Source organism: Temnothorax nylanderi, unplaced genomic scaffold (genome assembly GCF_030848795.1).
Source record: "Temnothorax nylanderi isolate EJ_2023f unplaced genomic scaffold, tnyl_v1.0 TNYL_tig0446_pilon, whole genome shotgun sequence".
NCBI classification, from domain to species: domain Eukaryota; kingdom Metazoa; phylum Arthropoda; class Insecta; order Hymenoptera; family Formicidae; genus Temnothorax; species Temnothorax nylanderi.
Window position 1 is genome coordinate 5616 of NW_027249508.1, and position 24867 is coordinate 30482.

The following is a 24867-nucleotide window of genomic DNA, read 5'->3' on the forward strand; positions in this document are numbered from 1 at the left end:
GGTTTCAGTTTCAACTAAATTTCCCCAGGTTTAATCTTAATCTTAATCGCAATATTGAGCAATAATATGTGGCATAATTTTACGGCTGTATTAGCGGCGAGCGCTCTTCCTCAGATTGGTACCAGTCTTCACAGTTATTTCGAGCATGAAATCGACCGCTTTTAACAGCGAGTCCGTCTCGAACGGTCGCGAGACGCGGTGAAGCGACGCGATACGACGCTTCCTTTTATTCGTAAAAATCGATCCCTTGCGTTATTGACATCGTTCACGATGTTCGCAACTCTTACAGCGATATAAATATTCGGTTAACAATCGGCTCGTATGCCTAACGATCGAAGTGATGTGCGTTCCGGTGGAATCAGATAGGCTGCTCGACGACGGCTCGTAAATTCAAATCGTTCCGCCATTAATCGGACCAGTGGCATAAGCGGGACAATCTGCTGACAAAGGGCGAGCTGAATCTCGACATCCAAATATATAACACGGCCACTCTCTTTCTATAAAAATAAATTACGTGTTCCATGAGCAACCAGTGTTTAAAATTATATTTAAAAATTCTAATAATGGGTCTGTTTCTTTTAGCTGCACCGGCTGAACTGTGCTGAACTGGTGCAATAAGTTAGAGTGAGACATAATATACTTGTTTCACTCTAACTTATTGCACCAGTTCAGCCCAGTTCAGCCAGTGCAGCTAAAAAAAAACAGACCCAAAATGTTTTATGAGAATAAATACATATTCGATGTATAGATCATAAAAGGGATAGCTTTATAAAGTAAAGCTTAAAATAAATTTGAAGACAATTTCTTAAGGAGTTGTATATTTTCTTGACAGATCAAGGTGCCACATAGCCTAGAGTTCGTAAAGTTTGTTAGCAAAAAATTACGTCGACCCCGAGACTCGGAGAGAAAGGATTGTTATTTCGGCCGACATTCCATCGCGTCAGAGCCTATTGACTCCTTCGCACCGCTCAAGTTCGTGGATAACAGTTTCACGGCTGACGGTCCGTGACCGCCATTACGTTTACGGTGCCGCGTAGATGCAGAAGTTACGAGGCATCTCTCTCTCTCTCTCTCTCTCTCTCTCTCTCTCTCTCTCTCTCTCTCTCTCTCTCTCTCTCTCTCTCTCTCTCTCTCTCTCTCTCTCTCTCTCTCTCTCTCTCTCTCTCTCTCTCTCTCTCTCTCTCTCTCTCCCCCCCCCTCTCTCTTCTTTCTCGTGACGTCTCGCAAAAATCGTCGGCCGCACTCCGCGTATACTATCGTGAACTCTCTGCGTCGCTCTTTAGCTCTCAGCCTGAAATTATACGTTTGCTGCACCGTCGGTGGCCTATACCGAGCCACCGTTTACCTTTATTTAGCGTTGGGTTTACATTAATGCGAATCGTTTCTTGTTGCATTTACTCGCGTGTCGCGATTGGAAGTAATATACAGTCTAAGCTACTCGTCGCATTAAACGTCGCGTTAACGAACAATAAAATGTTATTAGCATAATTATGCACGCTGCTAAGCGCCGTATGGCTGATTGGTGTCGTTCAAGTTTTCTGAAAATTGTCTCCCGTGGCGCGTAGCCCCATTGCGATGCGAACAACATTCTAATTGCGACTCTCTTTAATTAAATGCAAATAGAAACGAACGAGGATAATAATTCTCAGGTTTAGTTTATTTAATTTTCCTTTATTATATATATATTGAAAACATGTTAAGAACAGTTTATCGTTATTTGTCATTGTTTTATAATTAAAAATCAGCTTTTTCTTATTTGTGTCACACTTCCGAGCTGTTATTACACTTAATTTATATTCGCTCGAGGTGAGACGGATCAGATTTTTCTTTCTTCGCGTATCGGTCGACTGATAGCACGATCGAGGAGGCCTTAAACGCGGAGCGGGACAGAAAGAGAGGGAAAAACGGTAAAATGTCACTGTTCCCTAATTACACCGGGTAACTAGCCGGGCCGTAGGAAGAGAGGAACGCATGGAAACATCGCGGCTCCGCGGAGGCAGTCGATCCCCCAGGATGGAGTCTCGGTACCGCTAGATCCGCGGGCCAATCCGCGGACGCCTTTAACCAGCGTTCTCCAATCGTTCTCCAGTTATAGCCGGCAAGCAGCCGCGACCCACCACTCGACCTACTCGGTTTATAAAGTCAGGCGGATGCGCTGCCTCGAAGACAGAGCCGTGCCGACAGTCCAGCCAACAGGAGCGTCGTTTTTTTTTCCTCACGTCGATCGGACGGCAAGTGCTCGAGAGTCGCGTGTGATCGGCCGGGTGTCGAAAAATCTTGGCGGAGAGATCACCATCGAATTACGTCGATATCTCCGCCACCCTCGAGAGACAGAGACTTTCCGGGTTTGACAAAGTTCGAAGGAAAGAAGAAAAAAAATTAACCGGTACCAGTGATTAGAACTATCGAGTGATTAGAGACTGGGGTGAACCTAGGATCTGGGATCGCGGTATCAGTGGATAAGCCGGCTAAGGTACGTGGGATTTTGGTGCTAACACTGGTGCTAACACTGGTGCGAAAAGTGTCGCGTTTGTTCGCGCGCGAACAGCGGAAGGCACGGCCGACAGGGTACCTCGACGTGATAAAAAGTGTCAACGACCAAACGGGTTCGTTGGGTGCGGAGACGCCTGCGGATAGAAGGATCGCTTCACGATTCCGCGAGATATCGAGAAGTGAGATATATCGCGCGTGGGGAAACGTGCAGAAGTTCATGGCGAAGGTCCTCCTCGGCGGTGCCTTAGGTGAACGTTCGTCGAGAGTCGATCGACCTCGAATCGCGCGATGGCAGCGTACCGATAAGTCCCCGTAACAGTGAGGATTTTATTTTCACAGTGCTCCGGAAAAAAAAGAGGAGATGGGGAAATATGATAACTCGACGAAAATAGGATTGGTCTTTCGAAGTAATATTGGAAGTAAATTTTGTTTCTGAGTAATAACTGAAAATATGAATCTTATCTATATAAGTTCCTCGTCGATCGCCGGCACTTCTCGCGGCCGCCATTCCCACGCTGAGAGCCTCGGTTCAAAGTCAGGGCCGTAGCTGTTGAGCAACCGCGTCGGTAAGAGCACGCGGACGTTACAAAAGCGCACATGAGCTACGCGTCCCGAGAGAAGGTCTCGTGTCTCTCAAGGATGAGATGATTAATTCCCTTGTATACCGCCGAGAGAGATGCACCCTATCGCGGGCCTCGTATATCTCAATAATAACGCAATGCTGAAATCTCTCTTAATCCTCGATAACGCGCGCGCCGTGTTGGTCGATTTCGTGGATATATCTTAGAGAAAAGAAATACCGCTAATTTTTATTGGTATATCCTTATGTAGGCGTCTACAAGATGTGGTTGTGCGTTGCGACCACAGCGCTTCAAAGGGTTATTGTTACATACCAACGGCATACGTACGCGAGTACGGTTTCTTTAAAAAATGCGAGACGAGAGTGTGCGGAGGCAGCTGTAGCTGAGGGCGCGAAAACGAAACTCATTTCTCTTAAGCGGCGTGTGACGCGTACGCGCCGCTCGATTCTCGGTCTCGTTCACGGGCGTTGATTTGCTTCGCGCGTTCATGGATTACCCCTGCACTCGCGTAACGAATGGGAGAGAGAGCTCGATGCCGCGAATGGAATAGCCCTTCAAGGTCGAAGAGATTATTCTTAGTTGGACGCGAGAAAATGGACGCCTATAACAAAGACTTTTTCATGCCGCAATCCGGTCATTTTTACGTTTGTACTTTGTCTGTGATCTATTCAACATTTTTCAATGATTTTTCAAACTTTACAGTCTAAGGAAGTTGTACTTGCCTGTAAAATGTGTGCATAGCTCAGCGAGAAAGCATCGTTTAAAAAAAAAACGAGCGAGATAAGCGTCCAATTTCGTGTATTCGTTCTACGTGTCCCGAATATTCATGCTGGTACCTCTGGTTGCTCGTTCGTGTACCCAGTCCATCGACCTCCAACTTTTGTGAGTCAGAAGTTAGACACTTGTTTGCGGAATCGATAATGTTACATTTTTTAAATAGAATTCGAAAAGAATGTTAAATTTATTTTTTAAAATTTTGTAAGGCTCGCGATCGAGAATGTAAAATGTATGAATAAATTATTCTTATTCAGATATTACGACTGGATATTGTAACGGTAAATTAAAATCTGTTCGGATATTCTATATGACTATTTATTTGCTGAGCAATTGTGTCGCGAGAATCTCATCGCCAGCTGTACCTTCAACGACGCGGCAGTTCTCGATTCGGAGAGTTCAACGCCAGGGAAGCGTAACGTCTTCCGATTCTCTCCGCGCTACTGAGAGATTATTCCACGAAATTTATGAATCATCGTTTCTGGAAGTAGTACAGCTCTTTTTAATGTCATCTATATATATATATATATATATATATATATATATATATATATATATATATATATAGTATCTTTTAACGAGAGCAGTCTCTTTTATCGGGTGTACACTTCATATTTATTTCATTTTTTCCGTTTAATATTTGCCAAAGGAATACCAGGATATAAAAGCCACATTTCTCATAACACGCAGGTTCAACATTTAGTACCTTCAAAGTAGTTGTAATGTTTGCCCAGGAATCACACACGTAGGGTTCGATGAATTATGCAGACGTTTATGTTACACGTGTGCGAGCGACGTGACGAGAGTATCGAAATTCTGTCTGCTTTGCACCCTTCGGGTGCACTCCGTGCAAGGAAAGAAATTACGACATTTCCTGTTGCTTAGCTTCAGTTAATAGTGCAGTTAATTGGGATGTCTTGTATTGTGCTATTAAAATTAACAAGACCTATTGCTTGTGCCCATTTTTATTTCTTTATACAGTTCGTTATGTAGTACGTAATTGATTTATAATAGGTAAAATATATTCAGCAGAGAAGAAACAATTTTATTGGAACGATCTAAAGTTGAAATTATATACAATAGAATCATGTGTGAACCCCTAAGCCATATATGTATAATTATAAATTTATTCTCATTATGCAGCTTTATCTAGCTACAACTACTTATGAAATGTGCTTTAATTACTTACGAAATGCGTTTTAATTATCCACGTGTAGTATCGCAGCTTGCACGATCTTGATTAAATCTCGGAGCAGATGAAAATTGCTAGACACATTTTCCAACGATATAGTCTCGTTACGCATAGCAATTTTGATCGCGCACCACATTCGCCTCTCTCACGTTTTGCTGTCAGGTTAACGTCAAATACTTTGCAAGTTTCTGATTTAAAACCGCTATTATGCTGATAATTACTAGGTCTACTAATGAGTATCTTCTTACAACGCATGTTTTTTTTTCTTATATAATTTAGATCTTAGTGACTCCAACCGTACAATTCAGCAGGGCTTAACTACACAGCGCGAAATATCACGAAATTAAAAATGGGCGATGATAAAAGATAAATTTCTAGTTGTATTCACTAATTTATATTCCTGTCCATGTACAAAAATATGTGTCTGACACTGTTCAGATTTGTATCAATAGACTTTTCTAAACTGTATGCAAACGATATTTTTTTATTATTATAACATATTTTATATATAAATTAATCCACTTCGTTCTTCGATTATTACCGTAGCGCATCGTAATTCGTACTGTAATAGCACCGTAATAGCTCCCCTTTTACGATATTTCGCAATCCATCTTATTGATACTTACGTCTTAACCATCTTTCGCATTCTCCCCCACATTTTTTCGCTACCGTATGCTTATTAGTGCATCTCAATTTACTCCGGTTATTACGTTTGCTCCGCGATCTCGTGGGGCATATAACGTCTTTAGAAAACCCCATTTGCGCACGATTGGCCGTATAGCGTTCGGTTTTATTGGCCGACTGCCCCGAATGATTCCCTGCAATTCCGTCATGTTGAACCGAACGACCTTCGCGTAGAGTGTGTGCCCGAGCGAATGCGAGCTACTCGATCATTGGCATCTGGTATCTCGGGGTTTCTCGGAATTACCCTATACCTCCATCCCGTAGGGCAGAGCTTATATCAAAATCCCATTAGCGTACACGAGATCGCGACAATAGACAATTTAAACGAGGAAAGGGAGGATCCCGGATAAAAGTGCTTCGTCCCCAGGTGCAAAATCACCGCGGCGTGACCGGCTCGAGCTCTTCTCTTCTCCTCGTCATCATCGTCGTCGTTCGACGTCGCCTTCGATCAGAGCGCCAACCAGGACGATCGGTTTTTGCCTTATCGCCGCGGCGAGATTCACGGCGCTGGACCTGAGTAAGAGAGACGAGAGATATCTCTTTAATCCCGGCGCGTAACATTTCTTTCGCACTTTGATGACGCTCGCAAATGGGATTTTTTTTTGTAAATTTTACGATGAGTCGACGTATCTAACGAAGTTGCATCTTTATGGAGTGATACCGACTCGGGGAGGAAACATTATTCTTGCGATTAAAGATGAAGGATGTCGTTACGCCGGTAATGAGGCCGGATTTAAACGAAAGGGAATGGGATGCGCGCGACGTAATGAATTTTCCCGCGACATTTGCTGCCGTTTTATTTGCGTATCGATTTTTAAATATGAAACAGCACGTCGGGAAGAAATAATATTCGCAAGTGAAGTACACGGAAATGCACACATAATCGCGACAATAATAATCTAAAAATCGCCGCGTCCGCAAATGCCCGGAGGCCATTACGGACGCGTTCGCAGCTGCGACCACGCGAGTTTAATTTCGAGGCTTAGCCGCGCTTAAAGTCTATTTGCACAAATGGTCTACCTCATCAGGAGGGATTTCGCTCGGTCGGGCCGCTGAAAACGTCGCGGGTATATCTGAGGGGCGCGATAAGAACGGTTTCTCGCGCGGCGCGCATCCCGAGTGCCGAGTGTGTTTTTCGTTCCTCTCCTCTGCTACCTTCGTTTTCCTTTTTCCCTGACGTCGCGTTGCAAACGCGACCTGCCCCACTATCTCGCGCGCTCGAGCGACGGAGGATCTCGCAGGCGCCGCCTGGCCGTTGACCCCGAGCTGCCAACGGCCCTGACCAAGACTCCGTTTAACTCGCACGCTCCTACCATCTCCATCGCCATCGCCACTGCTCTCGTGCAAATAGACCGATACGCGCCGAGTATACGCCGTATGCGTGAATTCGCATGGATCTTTCCCGATGAGTCGAGCTGGAAAGAGAAGTCAATGCCGCGATCCATCTGTAGCGTGATCGCGGCGATTCCAAACTCTCGTTAAAAAAGACGACTTTGCGTTATCGGCGAAAGGAAATCGCCGTTTACTGCTTGCTACATCTTGTTACACCTTGAAGAAGAGATATCCTGTCTTATTAAGGAAATTATAGGTATGCGCGTCTTTCTTTATTCGCGGCGAGATTTTTGAGATCAAAAATACGAAACACACACGCGGTGTGTTTCGTATTTTTGATTTGCTTGACAAAGACGAGAGGGATCGCTTTCTCACACGTGCTCTCCCGTCGTATACCGGCCACTCTCTTACCGTGCACGAAGCGAGTGGAGGAATGGGACCAATAACCGTAAAAAGAAGCTACCCAGAAGATACCACGGGGTGTTCGAACAGGTTGTATCCTCCGTTGACTACCCGTTTCTATGCAGGTGCTCGTCCATCTGGCTCTGCAGGAAGTATCACATAGACGTAGCTTGAAATTAACTCCCCGCAGTGGCACGCGAAACGATATCGGGAATAATAAAGTATCGGGGAATGATCGCCATATACGTTTCCGGACGAGCAATTCCGACGGAAGGGTATGGACCGATAACAGAATTCAATTTACCGCGATAATCTCAGGTATGTGTGTGTGTGTGTGTGTGTGTTACTTTTACCGACACGTATATATAGGAGACCTCGATTTTCCGCGTGACGAGAGCATCATCAGGATTCCGCAGATTACAACTTTAACCGCGGTCTACATCGGTGTATGGAAATTGGACGGATCCGCGATGACTGCGATCCATACATTTCTCTGCCTACTTCTATTTACATAAAAATTCTCAATCCCGAAGACAATCGTTGACACTCGGGACAATCGCTAATCTTGCACCGTTAATCTCAATCGGCTTAGACGCTTGTTCACGTTCCCCGACGTCGCGAAGGCAAATATGTCACCTGTCCGGGATGATACATCGCGCGGCTCGGTCCGGGCTCGCCGGCTTTTTCTAAAGAATGAACATAACGGTCGTTGCGCTTGCAAATGAATTCGCAAGTGAATTCCCATCCGCGAACAATAACGCGCGGCGCGCAACGTATAATCGCCGGGGATCGTGGAGCCAACATGTGTGAGCGCATGCCCGCCATTCGAGGGGCATACCATGGTGTCGGGTCAAGGCTCCCGTACGCGCGAACGCGCGTAAGACGGGTGCGTAAAGGGCGAACGAACCTGCGGAGAACGGCGACGACAGTTCGACGCTCGTTATTAAAGCGCTTAGCACGTTTCAGAGCTCACTTCCTGGTGATACTCGCAACGCGACGCATTGCGCGCGCGCGCTCGCGTGTATTTCTCGTAGAATTCACTCGGACCGTAATAATTTCGTCTTATCTCCGACGCGTTGCTTCGCCGATGCGCGCGTTTTCGCTTGAATACTAATTGCCCGCCGCGCGTTTAAAACTAACGCTGCGCGGCTGTTCCGTGCGCTATACGCCGCGGTTTAACGCGCGCGCGCGCGAGCAAAGTGCGATTCGACGCTGGCGCTGAAAACGGAAGCGGATACGCACGAGAACGCCCTGGTCGATGTTGTGACTTCTTTGGCGAGTCGTCGTCACGAATATTCGCAGAATTACTTGCCGGCTAAAACGCGAAACGCTAATTTATCCGGCTAATTCATCCGGCTATTTCTTCGCTATTCATATTATTCTTGAAACGAATTACTTTACGCGTAACTCTTAAAACTCCTCCGTGTCCATTGTCCATATCTCCGGTGTTACGGTGCTCTATCGCTCCACCAGTCTGTAAAATGTCTGCCCCGCACACAGGTAAACGCAAAATCACGCACACACACACACGCGCGCGCGCGTAAGATGCATATGGCATACCGCGCAGCCGGTGGAGACGTCATTTGGTCGACTCGCTAAAGGAACTAATCGCCTCTTCGTGGTGGATAATAAACCGTGCTAGTGGGTCATCAATATCGAACCCTCGCTCGCTCGGGGCTATTAGGCGGACACGTAATAATCAGTGGGCCCCGTACGCCGCGCGCAGGATCAGGTCGTGCAATCTGGAAAGCCAGGCGCAACGTGCCTGGCTACACGGCATGGCACAAGGCACAAGAGGCGCCGATCGAAACGTGCGCTTTGCAAATTGATCGATTAACGGTACGGAGGAACGAGACACGGCGTGAAAGGGGGTCATCGACGCGACGCCGTGGTGGTGAAGATATATTATCGGGACGCGTGAAACGGGCGCGCGCGCGACAGCGCGAAAGGAATTTCTTGTTCCAAATAGTTCGTTCGGCTCGACCGATTTTCGAGGGCTACCAATAAAGATGACACGGCGTTAAAAACAAGATCAACATTCGCATTCTCGAGAATATAGAGACGTCACGCGGGAAATGAATGGGGGAGAAACGTATATCCGGGAAATGTTAAACTAATACGCGCTGACGGCCGCGACAGAGGAGCCATAAATTCTCAGCGAGCCTCGCTCGCTTGCGAATCCCGATATCTAAAATGATTCGCGATATAAAGTCTGCGTTTACGGCTCGTCGACGATAATCGATTCCGGCAGCTGCGGACATGCGCGCGAATCACGTTACGCGAACCGACTACCATCAGGCCGGTGTGATAAAGGACACCCGATATGCCGGATCGGTTCGATGACACCGGAAAAGTGGAATAATCCCGCTCGCCGGTTATAAACCGGCGCGAATATCGGTGTTATTTATATTGCATGTCTTTGACCCGGTTAGACGGCAATCTCGCGAGGAGTTTCCAGCCGAATGACTGCCCGCACACACACATACACGCACGTTCATCCGTTTGTGCTTAGCGGTCCTCTGAGACCACAGAATCTTTCCTCCATCTCGAATCACGCGAGTCGCGTTCGACTCGACGGAACTGGTCGTCCCTCGTCACCGTCACCGTCGCGTCGTCACGATTTAGCTCATTCGCCGCGCGACCCAGCTGGAGGAATTCCGCCGCGTCTTATTGATAACTCGAGATGTCGGACGTGCGACATATAGGTACTCGGCATTCCTATCCTAGCGAGAATAATGAACGCGGAAGATATGGGGGGAACAGTTGGGCGTTGTGAATAGATTACGGAGACTCTCGGTCGGTGGACAAAGACGATTCGCGCTCGAACGCTGAAATGATGGTCTCTCGGAACGACCGCAAATATCGATTCGGCCTCTCGATCACCGCCCCGATCGCCGATATTCGAGCAATTTTGATGCGGAAGCGCAGTCGCCCCGGGGCAACCGGTATTTCGAAAGAACTCGCGAGTGGCGTCTGCGGCGCTTATTTTGCATATATTTATCTCGAATGTTACCGCAAGAGAGAGAATATGACTGATCTGTAGTCATTTAAGTTTAATAAACCCCATGGATCCCAGTTTAATATTTTGTTGATACTTGCGTATCATATATTAAGTTAAATTCGTAGTGTCAAATTACACTCAATTTGAGTCACTTTTGATCAGTTGCCACTTGAGGAGGAGCAGTTGCCACTGCTCCTCCTCAATATGTCGTTAATTTAATTAAAACAATGTTAATTTATTTCTAATTTCCTAAAAGATGTGTGTTATAGTACGATTAAATTGATTATTATTTTAATTATGTGATTGTGCTGTTTCTAGCTTTGGTTGAGATTGCGTTTTAAGTTTGAAAGTAATGGCTCGTGGTTTGCTAAGGCGAAGAATTGCACATAAAATTCATTCTAATAATATTATTAGACAACCAAGATCCAATTCTGATCGTTTAACGGTAATTTTCTTCATTTGAATGTTAATTTAATTAAATGGAGTTAAAATAATACTATTTTGTGTTAAAATAAATTTTGACATATACATGGTAGTTGAAAGTAACAAAATGTTATTTAACTCAAGGTATTTTATTATTGATTTAAATTTCATTCTTTAATATTTAACAGTGTTTATACACACGTTTTTGTGAACGATAATGCAACACATATTTAAGAAAACAAGTGGAAGCGAGATATAGAATAGGTACTTAATTTTAGAATAATAAGAGGAACAAGAATAGGATTAAGAATCAGTTATGTCAGATTCAGTTATGTATTTCACACATATAAATATGAAGTAAGATAGCGAAAGTTAAAGCTCATTTTTTATTTATAAATCTTAATTAAAAAGGAAAAAAGTATTTTGGATGCAAACGAGACCAGCGAAGCATCGGCAAACACGTCGACGTTGTAAATGTAGTAAATTACGGTATGATTAAGCTTCATATTGGATCTTTAAAATACGTTTTCGAAATTTGATACCGTTACCTTATATGAAAATTCATGCAGGGATTCTTTATATTTGATATCTCTCTTATCTGTATAAATAATGAGCCCGCGAATTTCAATTAGAAAATTGCGTCGGCTTCATCGAGCATTCGCGTCACGTCTAACTAGATTTTATTGAAACGGTGACTCATCGCCGTTTCATTTTCTAACTCCGATCATATAGCAAGTAGTTTAATTTAAAACTTCAATTTGCCGTGAGACGAACGCTTCGCGTTACTCGATATCCGCGCCGATAATCGCGGCGTGGCTCGCGATGTTACTCGATTATAGCGGCTACACATACGATTGTTCAAATCAGATAACAAAGATCAAAATAACGGGAGAAGTGGTCTTAGATAACCAGCGCAATTCATGCTGATCCGCGATCAAATTGCGGCGCGCGAGCCGCACTAAACGGTAATTCGGACTTTCTCTTCGAGTCTCTTCGAGAGACGAGAGTTTGCGCAACCGAGAGAATGTAAAAGCCACAGCGTCTTCTCGAGCGGACGCCATTCATTTTCGACACGTCGTGCGAGTTAACGGCTTTAGGATCCGCGTTAAGTAGCGTTATCGCGCGCGCAGGGGCGATGCCATGCGAGATAATACGTTGCACCGTGTATGCAGGAGGCTGAGTGAGAAATATCCCATTCCCGGAATTTGTGGCACGGCCAACGGTATATCTCTGCGCGCGCTGAGCAAAGAGAGAATATCCCCGAATCTCTCTCTCCATTCGGGGGCGGTATTCGCGCGAGACTTACGCTCCTCTATCTCGTAACTCGCGGGCTTCGACACGCGCGTATATCGCCCGGTTGAATCCAGACATCGCACGGGTTCGGCATAATGAAAGAGCTATATCCGAAGAAGAAGAAGAAGAAGAGGAGTAGGAATGCCGAGTTGTATAAGCGTATGTAAACGTGTCACGTGTATGTTTTATGTGCAATACCTTGCAGATGGTAACTCGCGAAACGGAGATATACGCCGCTATATCTCGGGGACGAACCATATGGCGGTATACGTATGAATTGTCGAGGATTTTTTATTTCGCTGAACGCTCTCTATTGAAAATTGTCCTTATTTCCACCGTGGTTTCGTAAGTCCACTTAGCCCAATTAATAACACGCATTCGTCTTGAATTGCGCGCACGGTCTCTTATAATGGAAATTCTGTTATCTGACCCGGCGTGCCTCTATTATCCCGACGAATGGAGCTTTACTGTATTTCTCGTGATGAGCGGTGTCCGTATGAGCTGCATTCAGATCATCAGTCGTTCGTGCGCGGTCACGAATGATGCGCGTAACGAACGGCGGACAGACAAAGGAACGAGAACGGGCGCGATGGAAAGCAAACAGCGGCACACGACTCCGCCACGGCACCGACGTTGGTGCATGGAGATATCTGCGCCGGGGCCCTCCGAGTTTGTGGATCGCGCAACGGTAACCGCTCCGTCTTCGATTCCTCGCTGTTACATTCGAAGACCGTTACGCTCCTCCAATCAGTCGTCACCGTTGGAGGTCCACGGCTCGTCGATTCTTGCTTTACTTTCCGGACGAATCCGTAGCGCGTTATACTTACCCGCGAGACGGTTGTTCCGTTTGCCGGAAACTGTGCTTTACCCTCGGATTAAGACGGACGTCGAATGTAGACACTAGTCTAATGAGTTTATTGCAAACAGCAATTACCGCCGCGTTTAACGGGACGTCCGCGTCTAACGAGCGTATACGTCCGAGACAGGTTTCGGCCCCGATTAAAATACGCGTCCATTACGAAACCGATATAAACCGTTTGCTCTTAATCCCGTATTTGCTCTTAATGCGTATCGGTTGAATTAAAACTCCCCGAGAGATATTAAGCCCCCCCCCCTTCCCCCAACGAGAAAACGTATACACCGTTATAGTCGCAATCGCAATCTCTCCGTTGATTTCCGCGGGAGTTAGCGTAATTCCGCATCGCGCTCGAGCGCGTTGTAATGGACAGCTGACGAATGAGATATTCTGCAGATCGTGCCTCGCGATAGCGCCGGTTGCATTCAGCCATCACTTTCAATTAAATTGCTCGTCCCCTCGCCAAAAAAAATTCAAGAATTAAGCGCGCGCGAACGCGTCGAGCGTTGGCGTGTAAAAAGCATTTCGCGCGAGTAATTCAATCGAATTGACACGTTTTTTTTTCACGCGCCGGTCGGTTTACGTCCGCGGAGTGCTTCCTGGACGGGAATCGCCCCGAGGATAAAAACCGCTCGTTTCAATCCACTCCAATTAGCATCATCATCGATACGACGAGCGGGCGACCATTTTAGTCCCTCGTCTCGAAGAGGCAGAAACCGCTAGTCACGATTTTAATGGTAATGTCCGCGAGAGTCTCGTTATTCCAGCTGTTGGAACGACAGGACGAGGGGGGCCAGCTCTCTGGTAATCCCGCGCACGCGAGTCCGTAGTCCTCATTCCGAATGATATCGTCACAGTTGGACGCCAATTTAGTGACGCGCGAGATTGCGACATCGCGAGACGTTGAAACCCGTGACGAGATGAGAGAGGGAGAGAGATAGAGGGAGAGATGTCGCAACGGGATGACACGAAATTTCGTGGTCCGGAATTCTAGACGATCTGCAAAACGCATCGAATAGGATGTAAGATCGCCGTAATTTGCGTACGGATTTTATCGTCCCTAAATTGAGCGAGGGTCCGGTTAATGAGGGATCGCGGCTCATAACGAGCACGAGAAGGGCGTTTTATCGCTTCCTCCATCCGCCGTGAATCCTCGAAATGCGGTTTCGGCGGCCATTCGCGATTATCGCTCGTGAGATACATTTTGCACGGCCACGGCACTTCCTGCTTCACATGACGATCCCCGCGCCCGCGCCGCGCCGGCCGCCTTAATAGAACTCCAACGACCTTGTTCTTCATGCCCCTTTAGGAGGATCGTTACGCGCCGCTACATATCGCATTAGACTTCCCGGTGAAACGGAACTCTTGCGAGGTCCGCAAAAGAATGCTATAGCCGGCGAAAGACCGCTTGACTCTTCGAATTGATGGGCGAATTTAGAAAACGCGATATATATAGTTAGCGTAACAGCTGTCGGTAATAAATAAATTACCGCAGATCGTTTTCATCGATAATGCGGTATCCGGATCGATTAATCATTTTTAATCCCGCAATCATCGCGAACAGTTATCTTGAAGGATGTTGCCATTTAAAAGAATGATATCAGCGCGACACACGCGAGTCCACTTATTCACGTGTATACGCGGTCGAGCTGGATCCGCTGATATTTACATAGTGCACGAACAGCATCATTAAGCAATTAATTCAAATCGCGGGTTGTCGAGCGAACGGGAAGATTAAAGGAAATCGACTCGCGGCGAGCGGGGGGACGGTCGAACGGTGACGCGCTCGAATTTACTGATACGACCGCGGTCGATGACGTCCAACGATCACGATGTTGGCAAAACACTCTGTCGTTTTGCAGCCGTCGTCGGAGTGGACGACCGGGTTTAGCTAAGTCCACTTTAACGGCGATCCACTCGAGGCGCTTACCAACTTCCTGGATGTTTCGCGGCGAGCTTCCTGGTCTGGATTCCAGGGCGGTGGTGGAACGTTGAAATATAAATAAATATATGGGCGCGGCATCTCTCTCCCAGGTCTTTCCCAGGTTGATACGTGATAATCCGACGCGAAATTGCCGGGGCGAGGGGTAATACGAGGTAAACATGCGTGATCTTTTGCGTTACGCGTGAACGCCGACTGAGCTCGCATATACGCTCGCCGAGTAGTACTACATCGCAACTCTCCAGCTTTTATTAAATTAATTAACCGTCACTGATTCTTACTATATCGTTTGTTTATACACGGAAAAAAAATGATATTGTATCGACAGCATCAGTGTAATCGAGATGAAATCTATTGATGCAACATCAATATATTAATGAACAAAAACATTAGATAGTTGCTTTAATAATTTAAATATTTGGCCCAATAATATCCAATTGAATTAACTACTTATGTTTATGGCAGCCCGTGACGTCGACGTTTATAATTGAAACCACATTTTTTTTTTAATTGAACAGCATTTTTTTTCCGTGTACGTTACCTCTCGGTTATATTTGACAAGTGCCGAGTCGCAACTCACGATACGGTTGGTTTCAGTAAAAAAAAAAAAAAGAGTTTCTTCAAAATCATTAAACATTGTTTGCGTAAAACAATCCCGTTATATTAAATATGACAATATTTATAAAAATAAACGTTAATAACGCGCACTATTATAATGCAAACAAAAAATGTAGATCGCTCAACTGATATCGTGCTCAATGCCGGGAGCATTTCGTAATTTACGTTTACGTACCGAGACCGTTACGTCATTTCCGTGATGAGTTTTACGCCGTGATCAGCGATTTAACGCAGCAGGTGGGCCATCGCTGAGAATCGGCGATCTGGATTCCGCGCACAATGTATATGTAGGTAACTGTAAGTCGTAACTGCGGAAAGCGAACAATCGGTGCTAAGTTTAACGCGACTTTAACGACGACAACGCCCCAACCGGTGGTTAAGGTTTCCTGAGAATCGCGCACTCGGGGATCCATTGTTTCACCGCGGCAGCTCCGCGCACCGACGAGACGAGATAATGAATTTGATGAGCGCGTATCTTTTTTTAAATTGTACAGATCCGCGTCTCTCAAAAATTCGCGCGATTATATTCGTACGTGCGTTACTGTAGAAATTTATCTTGAAAAATTTGCGGGATTTCTCTCCTGTGATTTATATCGTCTTATTGGTCGGCAACATTCAGAACCCTTCCCTTCGTCGCCGCGGGCCTCCCGAAGGTTTAGGCATTTTTCAATTTCTTTTTCTTCGCCTCTCGCTTCGTATCGTCCGCCCGCGTCGGCTTCAGGCCTCTTTATCTTCTCTCTCCCTTATTACTTATAATTCTTATTTTCATTAGCTACGAGGGACGATAGACCCCCGACATCGAAGGGTATAATTTAAGGACGATTGAATTTGTAGAACACAGGTCGTTGTGCGTGCTGCGTGTTGCGAAAATATTTTTTCTCATGCGTTCTGTCGGTAAATTATTTCTTGTCGCCCGCATGTGTTCTAACACGGTGCGAATTTTTTCCTCGCTAAATTCCGCAAAATTAAAACTTGTGAATTATAAGTAAATATGAATCATGATTAATGTACGACAACTGCTCGCCGCTGCGAAACATTAATATTATTATTTCGAGTGTTATCTAAATATATTCGATTACTTAAATGCTCGAAGTCACGAATATTATCCAGGTATTTTCGAAGCAGCTAGTAACATAGTGCCTGTTTATTATTTAACCGAGAGATTATTTAAGATTCGACGAAATTAAAATGTAACAGAAGATTCTGGAAAAAATATTGCTTTTCACATTTCCTACGAAAGATAAAAATTATAAGGGTCCGTACAAAAATAGTATAAAAGGTATGAAATATTACAATCTCTCCATCTTCAACTTGGAGCATCTCAATTTCTTAGAGCGAGTTGTATCGACTGTTGCACTCGACCTTTCAATTACACTTAAGATAATGATAATTTCAAACCGACAAGAACTTCCTCGACGGTTACATTCGTTGCATTCTACCATCGCATGTTATCGAGTTCACGCATGAATTCCATAACAAGCGTTGACCATAAAAGCGCCGATAGCGCAGTACGTGAAACGACCGTAAACGCTGGTAGAGCCTGTGGTGAAGCTCTACAAAAAAATTATCCAATCCCGTTAAATCTGTGCACGTACTCTCGATTCCGCCTTTCCATTTTTTTCCCTCTATTAATAAATTGAGCACAGACGGGATTTTTATATGAAAACTTATATATGAAAACTGAAGAGGATCTGCTTTCACATTTCTTGCGACGCATGACTGTTATATTGTATCTTGAACAATCTGAGATTCTAGAGATTCTATAGAAAAAAATCCAATTAGCACATACGTACACGCGAACCTCTCGGGAAGGATTGATCGAGAGGAATGGCAGACCGTTCCGTCCTATCCCGACCGTCCCGTATCAACGTCTGCTCTTAGCCACCAAGCACGTCTGCGATTAAATAAGCATAGCGACGTAATAGCTACCTTCGCGAGTCACGATATACTTGCGCGTGACGGCACGTCAGTCACACCGGAATTCTCATCGTAGAACGATTCATTAATTGCCGGGTTATTTTGCATCCAGGGTGATATGCATCGAGGAGATGATCGTCGACACTTTTGACAGGTCTCATCGCGTATTGCTTCCCAGATTGGCACACCGCACGAACGGGAGATCTTTCTCTCAGCCGCTTAACATATTTCACGGTGTTATTTGCCGATGAGATAAAATGAGGACGATTATTTATTCCTCTTGAACTTTTTTTTTTCGTTCAAGCATTAATACCTCGAATAAAACAACTTTTCACGTACGTAAGTGCTATTTTCTGGGTCAACCCGCTGTGTGTTTTGCGCGACAAAAATAACTCCGCCGACGGCGTCATACGTCATTGCTAATTCTCGTAAAAAAAAAAAAAAAAACAAGCGTCGCGGCGATTTAAGCGACAGGCGTAACGCGCCTCGATACGCGATGTTCCGCCTCGGAATGCGATTCGGCATAATCCGATAATTCGTTACGAGACGAGACAAAAAAGGGACACTTCGCGCCGCAAGTCGCAGTCACGAAGCTTATAGTTACATCTGGACGACGGTTCCGGAATCGGAATTTTTTCGACGTCGAAAGCCGCAGAAAGTTGTGATTGCGCGAGAAGTCTCGTCGCGATGAACCGTTCTCCGTAACCACCGAGTGGGCGGACAAAGTGTGGGAGGAGGAAAAGGGGGAGGAGGAGGAGGAGAGTTAAGTAAAGAAAGAAAAAAAAACCGATCCGAAGGAGAAAGAGGTGCGCTCGCGCGCGGGTCTACCGTTTTTCCTCCTCCTTTTCGCGGCGGTCTCTTGCGTAACGGTACCCTCCGCGCGCTTCGTGAGTCGAGGAGGCGAAATCTGACGTTCGGAAACTCACAGTCGCGCTGGAGGTCGTTGATTAATTGTCCGGGTGAACACCCAGCCGCGTCACAAGAGAAGGGAGCGCCGCTTAGGGCTGACCGTTTCGGCCCTTTGCCGTATAGTATACCGTTACGATCTCTCGCACTGGGACGCCTCGCCGATCTTCTTGTTTCCGTCGAGACCCGTAAATAAGGGCCGGTAATTTGTATCTCCCGTGCGCGGTCTTCATTCAGTCCCTTAAGAAACGGCAGTTAGCCGGGATGACTTCTGCAGAGCGTCCGTGATGTCCGTAGGCAATTCGCGTGACTGGTGATTATTCACAAGTAATTATTCATAGAGAACGCAAGTGGCGTTAAGCCAATTATCGAGCGTAGCAATACGGTATAGGTATAGAAAAATCGGAGCGTCGCGTCGCTCTCGATGAAATGCGGTTCACGCCCGTGAACCGCTATACTTTAAGAAAGCGTTACTTAGGTACGTCGTTAGTCGTACGAGGGGCTGTCAGGCGAGAGGTACGGAGGTACGGCGCGGTCATCTTTGCGGATTGATTGCACGGCTATTGCCGAGCGAGTGTATACCGCGCGGCCGCGCATCCGTCCGCGTCCGTCTTGGGAAATATATATGGCCCTAGATTGCTTTTAATCCACCTTTTTTCGCCGGTATACGTTGCCTCCTGATGGGTGTAACGTTTATACACCGCGTGTGAGATATACACATACCGTAAGAGCATCCGGCATGGTTGCTACGGGCAAAGAGGTAGGGTGCAGTACGTAGCAGGCGCCGTTCTCACGAAAGTACAGAGGGATCTCGCTTACTTTAATTTACCGCAGGCGGTTATTAGTTCTGACAAGGGAATTGCCCATTAAGGTAATTAGAATAGCATTCCAATAATTACGTAATTGGACAATTCGAGTAATATGATAGTAATTCGAAATCAAGAAATCCCTTCCGATACATCGCGATTTAATAATAATCGAAAGAAAAAGAAGACGGAGAATTTATTGAGGCAATTGTTACGAAGGTCGCCGAGAGCGAACATCTGGCGCTTTCGTTTTATTACTGCCTTTTTTATCTATTAGCTGAAACTGTACATACCTTCTGTCTCGAGACGAGTGATGGAATTAATCCATCATTACCTGCGAATTATAAGATGACTAGCTCTGCCAGAGCCGCAATTCCACTCTTTTTCTTGTTTTTTGTTGTTTTCGTTCGTATTTATAAAAATTGCGTTGAAAAAAATAGAAAAGAGAGAAGTTTAATTAAAAAGGAATTTTATTAAGCCTTCGGAAATGTTATTCAAGCCTGAATCTAATTCTAAGCTCATTTATCTAACTAGTTATTAATTTTCCATTATTTCTCCCTGTCTCTCTTCCTCTCTACCTGCCTATCTCTATTTCCTGACGATACTTCTAACAACACCGTCGCACCCGAGGCTATTAGTTGCAGCGAATCGGGAAGCGCGCCTACGGACTGATTACACAGTATGCAGGCTCTTGTTGATGCAGCCGGTGCATCCGGCGCAATGAGACGACGTGGCGGGTGCGATGAATGCAATTCTGGTGGAATAGCGGTCGTGCCGACGGCAAGACGAATCACAGGAAGGCGCAATATCCTGTCTCCTTCTCTGTCTTCCCTCTATGCGGAAAATTTATTATTCAAGTCCTCATTCAAAAAGGACTTTTCCTTGCCTAACAACCACGATTTCTCGCGGCTCGCCTGTAATTCCGCCCGCTGATACCACGGATATCGCGGATATACGCTTAGCTTAGACGCAGTTCAATTCCGCTCCGTGAGATGGTAACGCCGCGGCGCGGCGGTAAAAGGTAAAACTTAAGATCAAAATCAATCAAATAAGAAATGAATGCGCCGGCCCATAGGTTGGCAAATTGATTCGAGGCTACAATGTATTATTCAACGCCTCTGGCTGAATGATATAACCGACTTCGCGCTCGCGCTCGGAGTTTCCTCGATGTGTTGATCGACCGTGTAATCCTTAACTCGCCCCCCTAGCTTCATTTTACATCATTATCTTTACGTTACCGTTCGTGTAAGACGCGCCCGCCGCGTGCTTTTTACCGCGAATTGAATTGCGTTGATTACGGGTTCGTTGATTGTATATCACGGTTGTTTTGATACACCGTCAGCGATAGACGATGCGAACTAAAACGCGGCACGTGATTATAACAATTTCTTTTTCTAACTAAACTAAAGTACGTATATCGCCCGGTTGAAAAAAATACGCGTCTTACTTTAACGAGGTGTTATTCAGAAAACGCATTATGTAGTTTTATTGCGTGTCTACTCGCTATACGAAACGAACATGTATGTACATACACGTTTCGCGATGCTGTTTTTTCATTCTCAACTACCTCCGCGGACACTCGCGAATTAAAACAGGGGAGGCGAATGGGGTTCGCGCGTGCAATTATCCCGCGAGTATAATCGCGGACCTCCGACTTCGCGGGGACGCGCGCGTAAAAACGCCGGCCGTCACTTTCGCCGCTACCGGTAGCGGCGAATCAGCCAAAACCGGTCACAGGTGAGGCACCACCGATGAGAGCGCAGCGCAACTCTCGGTGCCCAAGGTCGTTCACGCTCGCGCGTCTCGAGCGGCCGCGCCGCGTACACGCGCCGCAGATTCTTCGTGCCGCACGAAGACGCTACTCATCTCCCCGGAACGACACTCGCCGCCCATCGCATCTGCATTCTGCATTCGCGCCTCGACGGCCGCGAACGCTTGATTTCGTTGCGTGCATGCGTCACGTCTCGACCCGGTAACTGGCCTCGTGTGCTCGCTCGCGCGCGCGCGCGCGCGCGCGCACGTTCGTCAACCGACTAACTCATTAACTCGGGATCATTTCTCATTACGTGCCGCGTCCGAGCGGCGTACGACGGTTCGTTTCGCTCACCGCAGGGCGGCTCGCATAATCGCACGTCCCGATTACACCCGCCGCGCTATTTCTTTTCCTATTCCGCCGGTTCGCTTCCCTTCTCGGAGACGAGACGAGCCTCGGAGCCTCGAACGTTGAAGGTCGAGGTCCCGTCCGTGAGAGCTCGTGCGGCCCGGGACTTTGAACGAGATCTGAACCTGAACTCTTACGTGGCAACTCTGACGGATGATTCGCATACTGAGACTCGCCATTGTTCCCGCGGCTATTGCGTTACGTCAGCGGGATAATCAAGATTACTCGAACTTGAGCAAGCGCGTAGTGAAAGTCTTTCCATCCGCCGCGACACTGACCTGCATTTTAAACGACCGTGAACCGTCTGCGTGAGACATTTTGTTACACGAGTATCCCGTGTCGAGATTAACAACAAATCGAACGTGTATGTTCGATATTTTTCGAGTCGTCGTCGCTTTTTCAGATCAGGCCCGTAATTGCGAGAGCTACATAGGCGCGCTTGTGAGCAAGACATCGCGCGATATCAGTGCGTTCGCTTGCGAGCACGCGTGATTATTATTCGTTCCATTAACATGCAAATTACGTACACGCGGGTCGAACGTCCGGCCTGGACGCCCGGCGTAAATCGCAATCCCAATTGCACACCGACTCATAATTACATTCATTCGCGTAATCCTCGGATAATTTATTACTAAGCCGGCACGGTCGCCAGCGGGCGCGCGGCGTGATAGAAAAATGCCTAACCAGACGGGGGGATCGCGCCCAGTTGAACCCGATCCCTTTTCCCTTCTCTAAGCACAAGCCTATTAGCTCAGAGCCTGTTGGGCAGTTTTCCGCGATGCAAATCGCGCGATACGCGCGTCACGAAAAGTGCGCCGCGCCGCGCCGCGGGTAGGGCAAGGTACTGAAGGTACTCGAGCGGGACGCTAAATCACGCCTGGTCCGTTCTAAATAGCCATTAGTCGCCCGGCGAATCCGTAATTACCGAGTGTAAGAGACTAGCGTCCGACTAGCGAAGCAGGGGGGGGGGGGAATCGTAGACGCGCAATTTATCGACCGGTTCGTTGAACCCCCCCTCGGGCTGAGCGCCGCGCCGGTTCAAGTTTGCGTCAAGGAATGCATCCCAGAAGGAGCAGGGCGCTCATCCGTCGCGCTCGATACGACCTGTCGGCTGACATTACCGCGATGCCAGCGTGCCGTAAGAGAGTTAAGAAAAAAAGATCCGGTTGAGTATTAATTTCGAAAAAAGGGAAGGTAGAAACCTCTCTCTCGGCGGGTAGGAGCGCAGATTAGTAGCCGCGGCCAGGAGAATCGTCTCTTTGCGAGAGACGATTAACGCGAATTAAGTGGAACTACCGATTCTCCGGTATGAAGAAGGCCTCGCGTAGATATTCATTACGCTTAACCTGCTCGCTGTGCGCGAGCGTAAAAGCGTTTCGAAATCGCGAAACCGCATTTTCACCGGGAGCGCACTTCGAGCCGGTGACGACGCCGCGCCGCAACCGGAGGGACACGGGATGGAAATTATCCTAAGTGTTGCCGTCGGCGAAACCGCCCCCAAGAGTATTAATTTATTGCATCTGCACCGCGATCCCGAGACACGATAGAGAAACGAATCCTTCCCCTCTCGTTCTCCTCTCTTCGCCCGTCGTCGTCCCAGCCGTCGCGTCGCCGTTGCCGGGCCCGCATTCTCTCCTAGGATCGGTAGACCTCCGAGCGCTTCTCCGGTGGCAGCGTCCACCGCAGTTAATCGAGAAAAATTCCGCGAACAAGCGGTTTCGTGTAACCAGGATCTGCGAATGTTCCCTCTTCCTCGGTTCTCCTCCCCTAGTTATAGACTTCCTCTTCTTTTTCTCCTTCTGCTCTCCTCCTATACCGCTTCTTCTATCGCTTGTCACGGAGTCCGCTTTCGAGGTGGATCGTGTCCTTGAGCGGGTACAGCGGGTCTCCCTCCTGGAGATCGTTTTGTCTCGCCGTCCTGCCTCGCTGGTTTTGCTCCGAGCTCCTATTCCCAGTCGTTCCATTTGCATCGGCCCCAACCGGGGGAGCCGGATGAGCATGATGAGGAGATAGAAGGAGAAAGAGAGAGAAAAGGCAGCACGGCGACGGAGATTAGCTTAGGATGCCGGGGCGCAAAAATCGCGGTACACGTCGGGGCCGCAACGGCGCGCGGCGTGGCGCGGCGTGGCGCGGCGCGGCGCGGCGGCGCCCGACACGAGGGGAATCAAATGTCCTCGTCCTCCGTAGAGCTGCTTCGAGACTTTGCATGAGCACGACCGCGTAATGTCTACGGCAGGATGGCAGGACAGGACCCTGGCTACCACCGTTCTCGGTAGCGTGTATCGTTCGCCGGCAGTTGTCGTGTCGGCAGTTTGCAAACCGGTGCTTCCAACGTAATTAAATTTATATGACACCGCGACACGAGACTGCGGTATACGCGATCCGCCTTAAGTGGGTTAGAAGTTCGTTGAATTTAAAATCGTCGGACGATCTCTTTTTTCCTCCTTCGCCGTTTCGAAAATTAATTTTTTACTCTCGCGAAGAAATAAAGGAGGAAATAATCGTACATTTTGTTAAAAAAAAAAAAAGATTTAGATGAAATAATACACGTGTACTTTTGAGTCTCGCATTTTTCAAGATTCTTTTCTCGAGAGCCGCACATGCACACGCATGATATACTGCCCACTCTCGTTCATCAGCGAATGTGATCCCGAGGCGGTTTCGCGATGCGACTCACGTCCGTAAGTTACGTTAGATCGCTGGCGTAACGTCGGCAACGGTAACGGTCGTCGACGCGCGTGGACACCTCGGTTCTGTATCTCCGCATTATTCGCTCGTCCCGTCTTCAGGATAAATTTCTTGCGACTCTTCGTGGCGAGGCACATCGCAAGGAAACGCCGCGGGTAGGATTAAACGATATACGACAGCGCGGCTTAACTGTAAACGCGAGGACGCGCACCGTTCCTGATGAGGATCCTTCAACGCTGTTCTCGAGTTTCGCACTTTGCCTCATTACAATACGGAGTAACGGCACAGTGACCGCCATCCCGGCTAATTATCAATCCTGTCCTCCGAGAAATGTAAACTTGTTTGTGTATTTTTAATATTTATTGCTCTCCCCGCATTCAGACTCGGGCAATTAAGTCATTATGTAAGTACTGCAGGGAAAAAGAACTGGCGCAAAGTGGCCAGTCAATAACCAGTTAACTGCTTATCGGATTGCTCTCTTGCGCTGTGTAAAAATTTATTATTATGGTACTTTCTTTTGTGTGTATAATATTAATTGCTCAAAAAGAGGAAATTAAAAGCACGTTACAAAATAATGTAAAATCTATCTATTTAAACGTGAATTAATTATTATTTGATGTCTATCGATGGAAATAACCAGTTCGTTATCGATTAAACTCTTAAGATTGTTAGCGGAATCATTAAGCTGTCGATGCGAGGTCCGTCGACTTTTCCACCCAGGAAGCGACTGTTGCCTCAAGGCCGTTTTTCTCGAACCCCCTCCCCCCCGTAAAACAGCCTATTACGCGATCCTTCGCC

At 47.0% G+C, this 24867-nt stretch overlaps 1 protein-coding gene across 1 annotated transcript in view; it reads left to right on the forward strand.

The window, feature by feature from the left end:
* Window positions 1-2100: 2100 nt before the first annotated feature.
* The window catches only part of Tyn (trynity), a 42208-nt gene continuing 19441 nt past the window's right edge, over window positions 2101-24867 (forward strand). Inside the window, exon 1 of the mRNA XM_071721937.1 lies at window positions 2101-2473. The gene's annotated coding sequence lies outside the window, so the exon portion shown is untranslated. The remainder of the gene's footprint in view (window positions 2474-24867) is intronic.